The sequence below is a fragment of the Oncorhynchus clarkii genome, chromosome 20 (assembly GCF_045791955.1).
Source record: "Oncorhynchus clarkii lewisi isolate Uvic-CL-2024 chromosome 20, UVic_Ocla_1.0, whole genome shotgun sequence".
Lineage (NCBI taxonomy): Eukaryota > Metazoa > Chordata > Actinopteri > Salmoniformes > Salmonidae > Oncorhynchus > Oncorhynchus clarkii.
In genome coordinates, this window is record NC_092166.1 from 78,988,429 (window position 1) to 79,005,797 (window position 17,369).

Sequence of the window (17,369 nt, forward strand, 5' to 3'; positions counted from 1 at the left end):
TAAACAGTATGTATTGTGTGAGTGTAAACAGTATTTACTGTGTGAGGGTAAACAGTATTTACTGCGTGAGGGTAAACAGTATTTACTGTGTGAGGGTAAACAGTATTTACTGTGTGAGGGTAAACAGTATTTACTGTGTGAGGGTAAACAGTATTTACTGTGTGAGGGTAAACAGTATGTTTTGTGTGAGGGTAAACAGTATGTATTGTGTGAGGGTAAACAGTATTTATTGTGTGAGGGTAAACAGTATGTATTGTGTGAGGGTAAACAGTATGTATTGTGTGAGGGTAAACAGTATTTATTGTGTGAGGGTAAACAATATGTATTGTGTGAGGGTAAACAGTATATATTGTGTGAGGGTAAACAGTATGTATTGTGTGAGGGTCAACAGTATGTATTGTGTGAGGGTAAACAGTATGTATTGTGTGAGGGTAAACAGTATGTATTGTGTTAGGGTGTAAGGGAGTGCGTAGCTGTCTGCAGGGAAGTCAGGCGCAGGAGAGCAGACATGGGTAGCAAACGGAGCCCTTTATTGAGGCGAACAGAACACGGTACATAGACCCCTAAACACGCACGGGTTACAATAACCCGGCGCTAACCAGCCTGGAGTACACATACATTTACATATCACAATTCCACACACAGACATGGGGGGGAAACAGAGAGTTATATGCCCGACGAGTAATGAGGGAATGCAAACCAGGTGTGCGGGAAAACGAGACGAAACAAATGGAAAATGAAAGGTGGATCGGCGATGGCTAGAAGACCGGTGACGTCGACCTCCGAATGCCTCCCGAACAAGGAGAGGGACCGACCTCGGCGGAAGTCGTGACAGAGGGTTAACAGTATTTATTGTGTGAGGGTAAACAGTATTTACTGCGTGAGGGTAAACAGTATTTACTGCGTGAGGGTAAACAGTATTTACTGCGTGAGGGTAAACAGTATTTACTGTGTGAGGGTAAACAGTATTTACTGTGTGAGGGTAAACAGTATTTACTTGTGAGGGTAAACAGTATTTACTGTGTGAGGGTAAACAGTATTTACTGCGTGAGGGTAAACAGTATTTACTGTGTGAGGGTAAACAGTATGTTTTGTGTGAGGGTAAACAGTATGTATTGTGTGAGGGTAAACAGTATTTATTGTGTGAGTGTAAACAGTATGTATTGTGTGAGGGTAACAGTATGTATTGTGTGAGGGTAAACAGTATGTATTGTGTGAGGGTAAACAGTATTTATTGTGTGAGGGTAACAGTATATATTGTGTGAGAGTAAACAGTATGTATTGTGTGAGGGTAAACAGTATTTATTGTGTGAGGGTAAACAATATGTATCGTGTGAGCGTAAACAGTATGTATTGTGTGAGGGTAAACAGTATTTATTGTGTGAGGGTAAACAATATGTATTGTGTGAGGGTAAACAGTATGTATTGTGTGAGGGTAAACAGTATTTATTGTGTGAGGGTAAACAGTATGTATTGTGTGAGGGTAAACAGTATGTATTGTGTGAGGGTAAACAGTATTTACTGCGTGAGGGTAAACAGTATTTACTGTGTGAGGGTAAACAGTATTTACTGTGTGAGGGTAAACAGTATTTACTGTGTGAGGGTAAACAGTATTTACTGTGTGAGGGTAAACAGTATGTTTTGTGTGAGGGTAAACAGTATGTATTGTGTGAGGGTAAACAGTATTTATTGTGTGAGGGTAAACAGTATGTATTGTGTGAGGGTAAACAGTATGTATTGTGTGAGGGTAAACAGTATTTATTGTGTGAGGGTAAACAATATGTATTGTGTGAGGGTAAACAGTATATATTGTGTGAGGGTAAACAGTATGTATTGTGTGAGGGTCAACAGTATGTATTGTGTGAGGGTAAACAGTATGTATTGTGTGAGGGTAAACAGTATGTATTGTGTTAGGGTGTAAGGGAGTGCGTAGCTGTCTGCAGGGAAGTCAGGCGCAGGAGAGCAGACATGGGTAGCAAACGGAGCCCTTTATTGAGGCGAACAGAACACGGTACATAGACCCCTAAACACGCACGGGTTACAATAACCCGGCGCTAACCAGCCTGGAGTACACATACATTTACATATCACAATTCCACACACAGACATGGGGGGGAAACAGAGAGTTATATGCCCGACGAGTAATGAGGGAATGCAAACCAGGTGTGCGGGAAAACGAGACGAAACAAATGGAAAATGAAAGGTGGATCGACGATGGCTAGAAGACCGGTGACGTCGACCTCCGAATGCCTCCCGAACAAGGAGAGGGACCGACCTCGGCGGAAGTCGTGACAGAGGGTTAACAGTATTTATTGTGTGAGGGTAAACAGTATTTACTGCGTGAGGGTAAACAGTATTTACTGCGTGAGGGTAAACAGTATTTACTGCGTGAGGGTAAACAGTATTTACTGCGTGAGGGTAAACAGTATTTACTGCGTGAGGGTAAACAGTATTTACTGTGTGAGGGTAAACAGTATTTACTTGTGAGGGTAAACAGTATTTACTGTGTGAGGGTAAACAGTATTTACTGCGTGAGGGTAAACAGTATTTACTGTGTGAGGGTAAACAGTATTTACTTGTGAGGGTAAACAGTATTTACTGTGTGAGGGTAAACAGTATTTACTGTGTGAGGGTAAACAGTATTTACTGTGTGAGGGTAAACAGTATTTACTACGTGAGGGTAAACAGTATTTACTGTGTGAGGGTAAACAGTATTTACTGTGTGAGGGTAAACAGTATTTACTGTGTGAGGGTAAACAGTGTTACTGTGTGAGGGTAAACAGTAGTTACTGTGTGAGGGTAAACAGTATTTGTCTGCCTATGATGTCACTAGGTCTGTTTTTAATATCAGTGTATTATGTCTGTCTGTATACATCTGTGTGTCTGCGACTCTGCGTGCCTGCCTAAGTTTATTACTGTGTGTGTGTGTCTCCGTGTCTGTCTAGGTGTGTGTGTGCAGCATGGTAAACACTCAGGAGTGTGTGTGTGTGTGTGTGTGTGTGTGTGTGTGTGTGTGTGTGTGTGTGTGTGTGTGTGTGTGTGTGTGTGTGTGTGTGTGTGTGTGTGTGTGTGTGTAGACTGGAGAGAGGGGGAGGTGAGCGATGGAGGGGGGGTTACACTGCCCCACACTGTTCAAACTGTTTATGCATACCAGTCTGCTCTGAGGGGCTCTCTGTCGCACTCTGTTTACACAAACTTATTTTGGGAAAATTCCACAGAGCTGGACAGGCCCTGACCATAAATCACAGAATCTGCAGCTTTGTGGAATGATAGCTTCTGTCACTCACACACTCATCAACACACACTATTTCTCTCCTCGAAACCATAACAGAGTGTGTGTAAGTGGCAGAGGGCACTGTGTTTGTCAGAAAAAGTGTGAGTGAATTGCATATGTGTGTGTTTGTGTGTGTGTGTGTGTGTGTGTGGGGGGTGGGGGGGGGGTATGGGGGGGGGGTACTATGTTGTGTTGTCTAGGTATTATACTGGGTTGTCTAGGTAATATACTGGGTTGTCTAGGTAATATACTGGGTTGTCTAGGTAATATACTGGCTCATCTAGGTATTATACTGGGTTGTCTAGGTAATATATTGTGTTGTCTAGGTATTACACTGGGTTGTCTAGGTAATATACTGGGTTGTCTAGGTAATATACTGGGTTGTCAAGGTAATATACTGGGTTGTCTAGGTAATATACTGTGTCTAGGTATTATACTGGGTTGTCTAGGTAATATACTGGGTTGTCTAGGTAATATACTGGGTTGTCTAGGTAATATACTGGGTTGTCAAGGTAATATACTGGGTTGTCTAGGTAATATACTGAGTCTAGGTATTATACTGGGTTGTCTAGGTAATATACTGGGTTGTCTAGGTAATATACTGGGTTGTCTAGGTAATATACTGGGTTGTCAAGGTAATATACTGGGTTGTCTAGGTAATATACTGGGTTGTCTAGGTAATATACTGGCTCATCTAGGTATTATACTGGGTTGTCTAGGTAATATACTGAGTCTAGGTATTATACTGGGTTGTCTAGGTAATATACTGGGTTGTCTAGGTAATATACTGGGTTGTCTAGGTAATATACTGGGTTGTCTAGGTAATATACTGGGTTGTCTAGGTAATATACTGGGTTGTCAAGGTAATATACTGGGTTGTCTAGGTAATATACTGTGTCTAGGTATTATACTGGTGTCACGCCCTGGTCAAGTTATTTTGTGTTTATCTTCATTTATTGGGTCAGGCCAGGGTGTGGCATGGGTTTTTGTAGGTGGTGTGTTTTGTCCTGGGGTTTTGTTAGGAATTGGGTTTGTGGTTTAGTGGGGTTCTCTAGCAAAGTTTATGGCTGTCTGGATTGGTTCTCAATCAGAGGCAGGTGATTATCGTTGTCTCTGATTGGGAGCCATATTTAGTCAGCCATATTCTTTGAGTGTTTCGTGGGTGATTGTTCCTGTCTCTGTGTTTGTTGTCACAAGAGAGGCTGTATAGGTTTTCACGTTACATTTGTTCGTTTGTTCTTCATCATTAAAGAACATGAGTAACCACCACGCTGCATTTTGGTCTGCTCCTCTTTCAACAGACGAATGCCGTTACAACTGGGTTGTCTAGGTAATATACTGGGTTGTCTAGGTAATATACTGGCTCGTTTAGGTAATATACTGGCTCGTTTAGGTAATATACTGGCTCGTCTAGGTAATATACTGGCTCGTCTAGGTAATATACTGGCTCGTCTAGGTAATATACTGGCTCGTCTAGGTACACACCCCATGCAATTCCAAACATGTTCAAAGCTTTCTTTTTCATGCTGGAAATGTGATGCAGGTTCTGAGAATCTGTTGAATGGTTTAAGCTACAAAATATTATGACCCAATCACTGAAATGTAAGACTCTCAGGAACACATACATACATACTGTTTCCCACTACTATGTCCACAAGCCATTAGAACCGAGTGGACAAGACTAAGCACTAAATCAGACTGGGGGGAAATAACTTAATTGATGATGGTGTTTTCTACACAGAATATTATTATTGCCTGATCTTGTGAACTTCCCTTTCTGATGCCTTTCAGGTACTTTAAACCGTACTCTTGAGATCGAAATACTGTCCAAAATACTGTCAAACTGATTTGTAATAGACTGTCATAGCCCCAGTTAAAAAAAAGTAAACATTGGCTGTTGATTACATGATGTGGTCGTGTGAAGAAAAAAAATTGCTTGCAAAATTGGATCCCCTGGTCTACTGCTTGGGTATGATAGCGTGCACTGGGAGATGCAGGGGTTTGGTGTGACATTGCCATGCAACAGTGACATCTGCTGGTAACTTTTAACAGTGCTTCTAAACATCTGGGGAACAACCTACTTGGAAGATGTGTAAAGACAGAATTGTATTTTATATTTCACCTTTATTAAACCAGGTAGGCCAGTTGAGAACACCTTTATTTAACCAGGTAGGCTAGTTGAGAACACCTTTATTTAACCAGGTAGGCCAGTTGAGAACACCTTTATTTAACCAGGTAGGCCAGTTGAGAACACCTTTATTTAACCAGGTAGGCTAGTAGAGAACACCTTTATTTAACCAGGTAGGCTAGTAGAGAACACCTTTATTTAACCAGGTAGGCCAGTTGAGAACACCTTTATTTAACCAGGTAGGCCAGTTGAGAACACCTTTATTTAACCAGGTAGGCCAGTTGAGAACACCTTTATTTAACCAGGTAGGCCAGTTGAGAACACCTTTTATTTAACCAGGTAGGCTAGTAGAGAACACCTTTATTTAACCAGGTAGGCCAGTTGAGAACACCTTTTATTTAACCAGGTAGGCTAGTAGAGAACACCTTTATTTAACCAGGTAGGCCAGTTGAGAACACCTTTTATTTAACCAGGTAGGCTAGTTGAGAACACCTTTTATTTAACCAGGTAGGCTAGTAGAGAACACCTTTATTTAACCAGGTAGGCCAGTTGAGAACACCTTTTATTTAACCAGGTAGGCTAGTTGAGAACACCTTTTATTTAACCAGGTAGGCTAGTAGAGAACACCTTTATTTAACCAGGTAGGCCAGTTGAGAACACCTTTTATTTAACCAGGTAGGCTAGTAGAGAACACCTTTATTTAACCAGGTAGGCCAGTTGAGAACACCTTTTATTTAACCAGGTAGGCTAGTTGAGAACACCTTTTATTTAACCAGGTAGGCTAGTAGAGAACACCTTTATTTAACCAGGTAGGCCAGTTGAGAACACCTTTTATTTAACCAGGTAGGCTAGTAGAGAACACCTTTATTTAACCAGGTAGGCCAGTTGAGAACACCTTTATTTAACCAGGTAGGCTAGTTGAGAACACCTTTATTTAACCAGGTAGGCTAGTTGAGAACACCTTTATTTAACCAGGTAGGCTAGTTGAGAACACCTTTATTTAACCAGGTAGGCTAGTTGAGAACACCTTTATTTAACCAGGTAGGCTAGTTGAGAACACCTTTATTTAACCAGGTAGGCTAGTAGAGAACACCTTTATTTAACCAGGTAGGCTAGTTGAGAACACCTTTATTTAACCAGGTAGGCTAGTAGAGAACACCTTTATTTAACCAGGTAGGCTAGTTGAGAACACCTTTATTTAACCAGGTAGGCTAGTTGAGAACACCTTTATTTAACCAGGTAGGCTAGTAGAGAACACCTTTATTTAACCAGGTAGGCTAGTAGAGAACACCTTTATTTAACCAGGTAGGCTAGTTGAGAACACCTTTATTTAACCAGGTAGGCTAGTTGAGAACACCTTTATTTAACCAGGTAGGCTAGTTGAGAACACCTTTATTTAACCAGGTAGGCTAGTTGAGAACACCTTTATTTAACCAGGTAGGCCAGTTGAGAACACCTTTATTTAACCAGGTAGGCCAGTTGAGAACACCTTTATTTAACCAGGTAGGCTAGTTGAGAACACCTTTATTTAACCAGGTAGGCTAGTTGAGAACACCTTTATTTAACCAGGTAGGCTAGTTGAGAACACCTTTATTTAACCAGGTAGACTAGTAGAGATCACCTTTATTTAACCAGGTAGGCTAGTAGAGAACACCTTTATTTAACCAGGTAGGCTAGTTGAGAACACCTTTATTTAACCAGGTAGGCTAGTTGAGAACACCTTTATTTAACCAGGTAGGCTAGTTGAGAACACCTTTATTTAACCAGGTAGGCTAGTTGAGAACACCTTTATTTAACCAGGTAGGCTAGTTGAGAACACCTTTATTTAACCAGGTAGGCTAGTTGAGAACACCTTTATTTAACCAGGTAGGCTAGTTGAGAACAAGTTATTTACAACTGCGACCTGGCCAAGATAAAGCTGTGCAACACAAACAACAACACAGAGTTACACATGGAATAAACTTAATAAAATCACAAATACAGTAGAAAAATCTATATACAGCATGTGCAAATGAGGTAGGATAAGAGAAGTAAGGCAACAAATAGGCCATGGTGGCGAAGTAATTACAATATAGCAATTAAACACTGGAATGGTAGATGTACAGAAGATGTATATGCAAGTAGAGATGCTGGGGTGCAAAGGAGCAAGATAAATAAACAAATACAGTATGGGGATGAGGTAGATTGGATGAGCTATTTACAGATGACGTATGTACAGCTGCAGTGATCTGTGAGATGCTCTGACAGCTGGTGCTTAAAGCTAGTGAGGGAGGTATGAGTCTCCAGCTTCAGTGATTTTTGCAGTTCGTTCCAGTCATTGGCAGCAGAGAACTGGAAGAAGAGGCGGTCAAAGGAGGAATTGGCTTTGGGGGTGACCAGTGAGATATACCTGCTAGAGCGCGTGCTACGGGTGGGTGCTGCTATGGTGACCAGTGAGCTGAGATAAGGCGGAGCTTTACCTAGCAGAGACTTGTAGATAACCTGTAGCCAGTGGGTTTGGCAATGAGTATGAAGCGATGACCATTCAACAAGAGCATAGAGGTCGCAGTGTATGGAGCTTTGGTGACAAAACGGATGGCACTGTGATAGACTGCATCCAATTTGTTGAGTAGAGTGTTGGAGGCTATTTTACAGATGACATCGCCGAAGTCGAGGATCGGTAGGATGGTCAGTTTTACGAGGGTATGTTTAGCTGCATGAGTGAAGGATGCTTTGTTGCGAAATAGGAAGCCGATTCTAGATTTAATTTTGGATTAGAGATGCTTAATGTGAGTCTGAAAGGAGAGTTTACAGTCTAATCAGACACCTAGGTATTTGTAGTCGTCCACATATTCCAAGTCAGAACCGTCCAGAGTAGTGATGCTTGACGGGCGGGCAGGTGCGGGCATCGATCGGTTGAAAAGCATGCACTTAGTTTCAACTGGAAATTTAAGAGCAGTTGGAGGCCACGGAAGGAGAGTTGTATGGCATTGAAGCTCGTCTGGAGGTTAGTTAACACAGTGTCCTGAAGTAGTTGGTGAACCAGGCGAGGCAATCATTTGAGAAACCAAGGCTGTTGAGTCTGCCAAGAAGAATGTGGTGATTGACATAGTCGAAAGCCTTGGCCAGGTCGATGAATACGGCTGCACAGTATAGTCTCTTATCGATGGCGGTTATGATATTGTTTAGGACCTTGAGCGTGGCTGAGGTGCACCCATGACCAGCTCTGAAACCAGATTGCACAGCGGAGAAGTGGTCGGTAATTGTCACACCCTGACCTTAGATATCTCTGTTTTTCTATATACTGTATTTTCTTTAGGTCAGGGTGTGACTAGGGTGGGTACCCTAGTTTTTGTATGTCTAGGGTTTTTGTATGTCTAGGGTTTTTTGTATGTTTATATTGGCCTGATATGGTTCCCAATCAGAGACAGCTGTTTATCGTTGTCTCTGATTGGGGATCATATTTAGGTAGCCATTTCCCTAATTTGTGTTGTGGGATCTTGTCTATGTATAGTTGCCTTCTGTAGCTTGCACATCTGTAGCTTCACGTTTCGTTTGGTTGGTTGTTTGTTGTTTTGTTAGGTGAGTTTCAGTTTATTAAAATTACGTGAAACTCTACTCACGCTGCGCCTTGGTCTCATCATTATGACGAACGTGACAGTAATCTGTTTGTTGACTTTGCTTTCGAAGACCTTAGAAAGGCAGGGTAGGATAGATATAGGTCTGTAGAAATTTGGGTCTAGAGTGTCTCCCTCTTTGAAGAGGGGGGTGACCGCAGCTGCTTTCCCATCTTTGGGAATCTCAGACGATACGAAAGAGGTTGAACAGGCTAGTAATAGGAGTTGCAACAATTTCGGCAGATCATTTTAGAAAGAGAGGGTCCAGATTGTCTAGCCCGGCTGATTTGTAGGGGTCCAGATTTTGCAGCTCTTTTAGAACATCAGCTATCTGGATTTGGGTGAAGGAGAAATGGGGAGGCTTGGGCAGGTTGCTGTGGGGAGTGCAGGGCTGTTGACCGGGGTAGGGGTAGCCAGGTGGAAAGCATGGCCAGCCGTAATAAAATGCTTATTGAAATTCTCAACACTGTCACCACCGATAAATTCCCACTTGTTGGTGGTGACAGTGTTTCCTAGTCTCAGTGCAGTGGGCAGCTGGAAGGAGGTGCTCTTATTCTCCATAGACTTTAGTGTCCCCAAACTTTTTTGAGTTTGTGCTACAGGGTGCAAATTTCTGCTTGAAAAAGCTAGCCTTAGCTGTCCTAACTGCCTGTGTATATTTGTTCCTGACTTCCCTGAAAAGTTGGATATCACGGGGCCTATTCGATGCTAATGCAGAACGCCACAGAATGTTTTTGTGCTGGTCAAAGGCAGTCAGGTCTGGAGTGAACCAAGGACTATATCTGTTCCTGGTTCTACATTTTTTCAAAGGGGCATGCTTATTTAAGATGGTGAGGAAGGAACTTTTAAAGAATAACCAGGCATCCTCTACTGTCGGGATGAGGTCAATATCCTTCCAGGAGACCCGGGCCAGGTCGATTAGGAAGGCCTGCTCGCTGAAGTGTTTTAGGGAGCGTTTGATAGTGATGAGGGGTGGTCGTTTGATTGCAGACCCGTTACGGATGCAGGTAATGAGGCAGTGATCGCTGAGATCTTGGTTGAAAACAGCAGATGTGTATTTGGAGGGCAAGTTGGTTAGGATGATATCTATGAGGGTGCCCATGTTTACGGATTTGGGGTTGTACCGGGTGGGTTCAATTATAATTTGTGAGAGATTGAGGGCATCAAGCTTAGATTGTAGGATGGACGGGGTGTTAAGCATGTCCCAGTTTAGGTCACCTAGCGGCACTAGCTCTAAAGATAGATGGGGGGCAATCAATTCACATATGGGGTCCAGGGCACAGCTGAGGCCAGAGGGTGGTCTATTTCAAGGGGCAACAGGGAGAGTCTTGTTTCTGGAAAGTTGGATTTTTAAAAGTAGAAGCTCGAATTGTTTGGGTACAGACCTAGATAGTAAGACAGAACTCTGCAGGCTATCTCTGCAATAGATTACAACTCCGCCCATTTTGGCAGTTCTATCTTGTCGGAAAACGTTATAGTTAGGGATGGAAATTTCAGGGTTTTTGGTGGAGTCAAAAAAGAAGAGGTGGAGGCAAAGCGAGTTTTTTTCCACCCAAAATCAGCGGTCAATGAGTGTTAATTAGTCTACACATTTTTTTTATTGCTATAAGTTTAGTAATGGTTAGGTTGTTACAAATGTACTTATGTAAGTGGACACACGTGGCATTTCGGCCATTTTGAGAAAATAAAGACATGTATTTCCATTTAGAGCGGTCACTTGAATATCTTGTCAATATAATAGTACATATTTGGTACAGATCAGAGACGCACCAACCAATCACGAAAACACAGCCAGAAGGTGGGCCACCTCTCGGTGCCTGGTTCCTCTCTAGGTTTCTTCCTTGTTTTTTTTCCTAGCCGCTGTGCTGTTGCTTCTGCTTAGGTTGCTCATTGGGGTTTAGGCTGGGTGACTGTAAAGCACTTTCTAACAACTGCTGCTGTAAAAACAGGCTTTATAAAAGATGTTTGATGGACTAACTTAACAATAACAACAACAACAAGAGCGTTTTGGTATGGTTAAGCACCCACTTTTACAAGTACTCACGGTTTATTTCAATACCTTAGAAATGGCAGGAGGCACACAGGCTACGAGTTTCTGAAGCTGTGAAGCTATAATAAGCACCAGAGTTACAGATACATATTCATATCAACAGGAGAGAAACATATGTACAAATATAAATTAAATTAAAACACTTCTCCACCTCCTATGATGCTCTTACTAGCAATGACTGTGATTGTATTCAATTCAAATATTCTTTGCCACAGGTAGGCAGGAAGGGATAACACTGGAAGATAACTGTAAAAAAAAATGTCATGCCTGCTTGAGATGAGAAGGTATGTTTCAGTCTAATATAATTGGCTTAAAATATTACAATAACATACTGTAGTGCAAGAGAAATACTGACTGACAGAATACCATTTTTTAACAGATTTGAAAAAATACACAATTCACATTCATGACTCTTTTGGTCCAAAGAGAATACAAAGTAAGATGGGATATGCTGGCATAGCTATACAGACAGCTATGTCTTCACAAAAGTCTTCAATTGACGAGGGTCCAATACCAAAACATTCTCTTTCCCCTATCCCTTGTTGACTCCCCCTCGCAGATCTAAAAAGACTGGATATGTATAAGAAAAAATATGCTGAAAAGTGAAGGACCTAGGTGAAAGGGTTGAAGTCAGAAATGGAACTAGGCCCAAGCCTACTTGACTGTTATGTCTCAGATCCAATCCTTGCAAATCTTCAAAGGGGCAATCAATGGGCTAAAGGGACCAGGGATGGGTTTGGAATCAAGCCTAATGTCATGTTGTATCTTATTATTCCAGGTATAGGTTGCCCTTAGGCACAGAGACAGGATCAGCTTAGTGAGTTTAAGCTCCCTCCAGATTCTTACCTTGACGAGAGATTTCAGTCATAAATAAAAATGTCAGATGTTTTCAGACCTCTAGAGTATTCTAATGAAACCACGTCACATAATATAGCTTATGTAGATCCAGCTATAGTGGGTTTTATCTTGACATTAGACTAGTTTAGAGGTCTGAAAATGTCTGTCAAACTTTGATTTGAGAGCGTAATGTCCCTTTAACCATTGGGAGGGGAAATGGCCTGTGTCTATGGGTGTCCTGTACATACACGGACAGGCTTTAGTGATTGCGGACGTTGAAGAACCCCACGCTGGTCGGCGACTCCTTCACTGTTACCGTGACGAAGTTGGCGGTGACATCCGTGACAAACACGTGCTCTAGAAGGCTCCGCGCCGGCCGCCAGTCCGTCTCCGTTTCCATCTCCATAGAGACAAGGCGGGCCCTGTTGTTGTTGTCGGGATAGGGGGAGTCACACTCTTCTGATTCGCTGCTGCTGGTGTCATCTGAGTCACCCGTGCTGAGCTCGTTAAGGGTCCGGGAGTTGTCACCGCTCCGGGAGTTCCGCTCATTAACGGTAAGGCTCTGTCCTGACTTCCTGTCCTCCTGTCTCCCCCCGTTAGCTCTGCCTCTGCGGGCCGTGGACACGCCACCCTGTGCCTGTACACTCCCCCCTTTCTCCACCCTTCCATTCCCCCTCCCTACACCCCCTGGTCCCTTGTTGTCCATCTCTCTCTCCGTCTCTGCCCCAGTGTCATTCCCTCTCTCCCCCCTCTCCACTCTGGCTGGTGGCACGCTTCCAGAGTGCAGTGCCCCTCCCCCTAACCCTCCCGACACCAGGCCCTGGTTCAGCCCAGACGAGGTGTGTGTCTCTTTAATGCTCCCCCCTGCTCTTTTTCCTGCCGGGCTGGCACTGCTTCTCAGGCTCAACCTCGAAACTGCAACTCCAGTGGTGCCGGAGGTCCCGTTTCCCTGGAGACCATTGCCGGGCGCAATTCTTTTGACACTCTGCAGGTTGAGAGCTCGGAGGCTGAGGGCCTGACTGATGCGGTCTCTGGCCGAGGGAGGGGTAGAGGAGGGGGGCTTGGCTCCCTGCTGCTGAACCACCATCCCTGCCTGACCTCCTGGGCCCTCCTGCTGCCTCCTCTGCCCAGCTGGGAAGCGCTGAGCTGGGCTACATGTCGTTGAAGAGCCCCCACACCCACTGGAGGTCTTGGAGCTGTGGAGACAGAGTGTGGATGTAGACATCCCTGGTTTTAGAGAGGAAGCCACCTTGAACCCTTCTGCTCTGCCATTGCTGCTGCCGGCGTCAGAGACAGAGAGGGAGCGCTTCAGATCTGACCAGCCCTTACTGTAAGGCGGGGGAGGTCTGCTGAGAGAGGAAGAGGAGGATGGAGAGGATGGGGTGGGGGTGTTGGTCGACATGGAGCGACCTGACCAAATGGAGTTCAGCGGCCCAGGTTTGGAGGCCCCTGCCTGGTAGAAGGCACCTCCAGCAGCCACCTGGTGTGCCACCTCATCTCTGGAGCCCCGGCTAGAGCTCAGGCCAGTGTAGGTGAAACTGGCTGGCTGTAGAGGCTTCTTCACCCCCCCTCGGGGTTCCTCTTTGAAGGGCTCGCGGGGGGGCCTGAGGACCTGCTGGTGGCGAGAAGGAGAAGGGGGCGGGAGGGGCGGCCGGTTCTTTGCCTGTCTCAAAGCCCTCAGCTCGGGGAGCAGCGGTTTTCTCCCGCGCTTTTTCCGGACGGGCTCATTTTTGGCCACAACAATCTGGGGCCTCTTCTGGGGGACGGGGTAGAGGTTACGAAGGCGAGGACCTGGTTTGGCCTTCTTCCTGTGGTCTTCTTCTTCTTCTTCTTCTTCTGAGGAAGAGGAGGAGGGAGAGGAGGACAGGCCGGATGAAGAGGAGGAGGAGGAGCGGTCGGATTTGGTTTCAGTTGGTTCTGGTTCCTAAAGACGGAGAAAGAAAGATAGTTTTTTATATTCATCATTCAAACAAACAAATGAATTGCTGCTACTGTTGTAAATATAATGGATCAATCATTGAGAAGACATTACAAGTATAATTAACATGACTAAAGGAAGTGAATTTGCTGCATTTGTTGTAGTGAGTCGTGACTAAATCGCATATGTTTGAATAGCAGCAACAGTGTGATGATTACCAGAATTTTCCGTGGACGTCCCCTTGGCCTCTTCCCTCTCTTACGGAAGAGTAGCTCCCTCTCTTGCGCTCTGTAGAAAACACACACACACACACACACACACACACACACACACACACACACACACACACACAAGTCAGATACAGTCACTGACAATGTTCTGCCTCTTTAAAAATGCATCCTTCCTTACTTGAAGAGACTACTGATCTTAATAACTGGACAAGTGAAAGTTTAATTTAACCAATTTGGTTAAGTCAGATATAAGTGATTGCTTCAAGGATTGGAGGAAGGATGCATTTGACCAGGGCAAGTCTAATACACCATGTAGCTACATTAAATATGAAGGGGTTCTTGTCAAACAACTGAACCACTGTGATATGATATCAATAACACACCTCTTGTGGAAGGCAGCCAGTAATCTGGGGTCCAGAATATTCTCTTCAGGCTCCCAACTGTTATGTCTGTAAAGAAAACCCGATATTATATATACAAAAAAAACGGTTTATTAGTGCACAGTAGAGAGACATTGCACATAAAATGTCAACCATGAATTCTCTGTTCAGGTGGATCTAGTTTAAATCGCCTTTTTCAGATACAATGTCAGACATAGTCGCATCATATTTAAAAAACAAAACATAATTCACGTTGTGTCTAAATAAAATATTAAGACTATTTGCTGAATAATAGCAAATATTGAGAGTAGCTGTTCATTGTTTAGGGCTAGCGTATATTTAAATGGCTGAAACTGGAGCGTTTGCTCGGATATTTACATTCAGCAACATCAAAGATGGTTTTGTATGGAAACATTATTGGTAAACTAGCACGACGAAAGCACGGCTGCATGCAAATAGTGGGCGTTCTATATTCCCGCTGCTACAGTTCGCTACCGTAGTAGGGTGATGCCTGCTCACGTTACTGGATACCGATTTGGCATCGTAACATAAACTGCTCGGGCTAAAGAAAATAAAGCAAGACACAGAAACGGCGAACACCATCGTCTTTCTTACATGCATCATGCAGTCTATCCAAAACACACGGGAATAATCTCCGATTGTAAATATTACGGATGTGAAAGAAATCCGGGGTTGCCTGGGCTCAAGGGATACATTGTTGTCATTGTTTAGCTCAGCCAGCTGCTTGCTAAATAGCTACTCACTTGGACGACCACCCTCTCCACTTCACCAAATACTCAAACTTCCCCTGCAAAGGAGAAGATTGGGAAAGAGTTAAACGATTGAACAGGGTCTCATGTTTTCATATTAGGATAAGATACGTTATTTCATACCTTTCGTGGACGTTTGTTGAGGATGCATTCAGCGTCAAATACGTGCCCTACAGTTACCCCCTCCATTGCTACAGCCCCTCTCTCCTTTTTTTACGAAAGGAAAAGCGGAACAGGGAGAAAATATTGCCCTCCAGCGGCATCCGTAGTTCAGGCACCCGTGCATCTGATACGTCACTTTCACTTCTTCATTCTAGAGCGCCTGTATAGCTTTTGGTTTAGGAGCCTCGTTATTACAGTGTTACAATTCTTATCCGATATTTTCTAGGCTCCATAAAAGGCAAATACTTCGAACATTTATAACTTGACAATAAGTTATTATTCGACCATTAAACTAGAGTATTACATTTCACATGCAAGATATTTGTATAAATAAAATATGTTAAATATTTCAGCACACTTGTCAGAATTTCACAGTGGTCAAAGTTATTATGTACATTTTAGAGCGACTTACAGTTAATTGATTCAGGTAGCTGGGTAAGACAACCACATATGTTAACTCAGTCATAGTAAGTAAAAGTTTTTCTCAATAAAACTCGTTTTTTTCCCCTGGGTGTTATAGGCATCTATCTCTTCAGCCCCTCCATTTGATGGGCCAGCCCCACGATTGCTCCTTTCAAACTTTGGTCGCTTGCCAGTACTCTCTGATTCGCTCTACGCAGAGATGTCTGAAGCTACCTGTATCTCCCTAGCGAGTCCCGATAGGCCGATGAAGCCATGTGAGAGGTCCTCCACCACCCTCAGTGTCACTGGTTGGCCGATATCCTGCAGTTTCTTGGCGGACATCACAGAGTCATCCAACAACGCATCCCGTGCAGAGGCCTGTGGGGACAGAATGGGGAGTTAGAATGACAGAAAACTCTGAGAGATTTAAGTGGAAAGACCATCAATAGTGGAGAGTGTTAGAAAGACTAGTGAACAAGGTAAAATAGACCCATTGTAGTAAAATGTGTATTCCTTTGCCATCTTTATCTTTTCCATCCCTCTCAACATATAAACCTGTCTTCATAAATGTGTTGACTCCACCCCACACACCCCTTTACCCTCCCTCCCTCCCTCCCTCCCTCCCTCCCTCCCTCCCTCCCTCCCTCCCTCCCTCCCTCTCTTCTAATACTCTCTCATTCCTTTACCCTCCCTCCCTCCCTCCCTCCCTCCCTTCTAATACTCTCTCATTCCTTTCACGTCCTTCATTCCTTCCATATCTGTGTCGGCATTGATACGCTTGAAGATCACCCCTTAGGGCAGCAGGTGTCACGCCCTGATCTGTTTCACCTGTCCTTGTGATTGTCTCCACCCCCTCCAGGTGTTGCTGATTTTCCCCTGTGTATTTATCCCTGTGTTTTCTGTCTCTCTGTGCCAGTTCGTCTTGTATGTTTCCAAGTCAACCTGCAGTTTTCCCGTTCTCCTGGTTTTTGCTATTCTCCTTTTTCTAGTCCTCCCGGTTTTGACACTTGCCTGTTTCTGGACTTTGTACCTGCCTGCCTGTCCATTCTGCCTGCCTTGACCACGAGCCTGTCTGCCACTCTGTACCTCCTAGACTCTGTACCCTCCTGCCTGACCATTCTGTCTGCCTTGACCACGAGCCTGTCTGCCACTCTGTACCTCCTAGACTCTGTACCCTCCTGCCTGTCCATTCTGCCTGCCTTGACCATGAGCCTGTCTGCCACTCTGTACCTCCTAGACTCTGTACCCTCCTGCCTGACCATTCTGTCTGCCTTGACCATGAGCCTGTCTGCCACTCTGTACCTCCTAGACTCTGTACCCTCCTGCCTGACCATTCTGCCTGCCTTGACCACGAGCCTGTCTGCCACTCTGTACCTCCTAGACTCTGTACCCTCCTGCCTGTCCATTCTGCCTGCCTTGACCACGAGCCTGTCTGCCACTCTGTACCTCCTAGACTCTGTACCCTCCTGCCTGTCCATTCTGCCTGCCTTGACCATGAGCCTGTCTGCCACTCTGTACCTCCTAGACTCTGTACCCTCCTGCCTGACCATTCTGCCTGCCTTGACCATGAGCCTGTCTGCCACTCTGTACCTCCTGGACTCTGTACCCTCCTGCCTGTCCAT

At 44.3% G+C, this 17,369-nt stretch overlaps 1 pseudogene; it reads right to left on the bottom strand.

Annotated features, from left to right (window-relative positions):
• Positions 1 to 10,497: 10,497 nt before the first annotated feature.
• LOC139375712 (chromobox protein homolog 2-like) lies at positions 10,498 to 15,469 on the bottom strand (annotated as a pseudogene).
• Between the last annotated feature and the right edge of the window lie 1,900 nt (positions 15,470 to 17,369).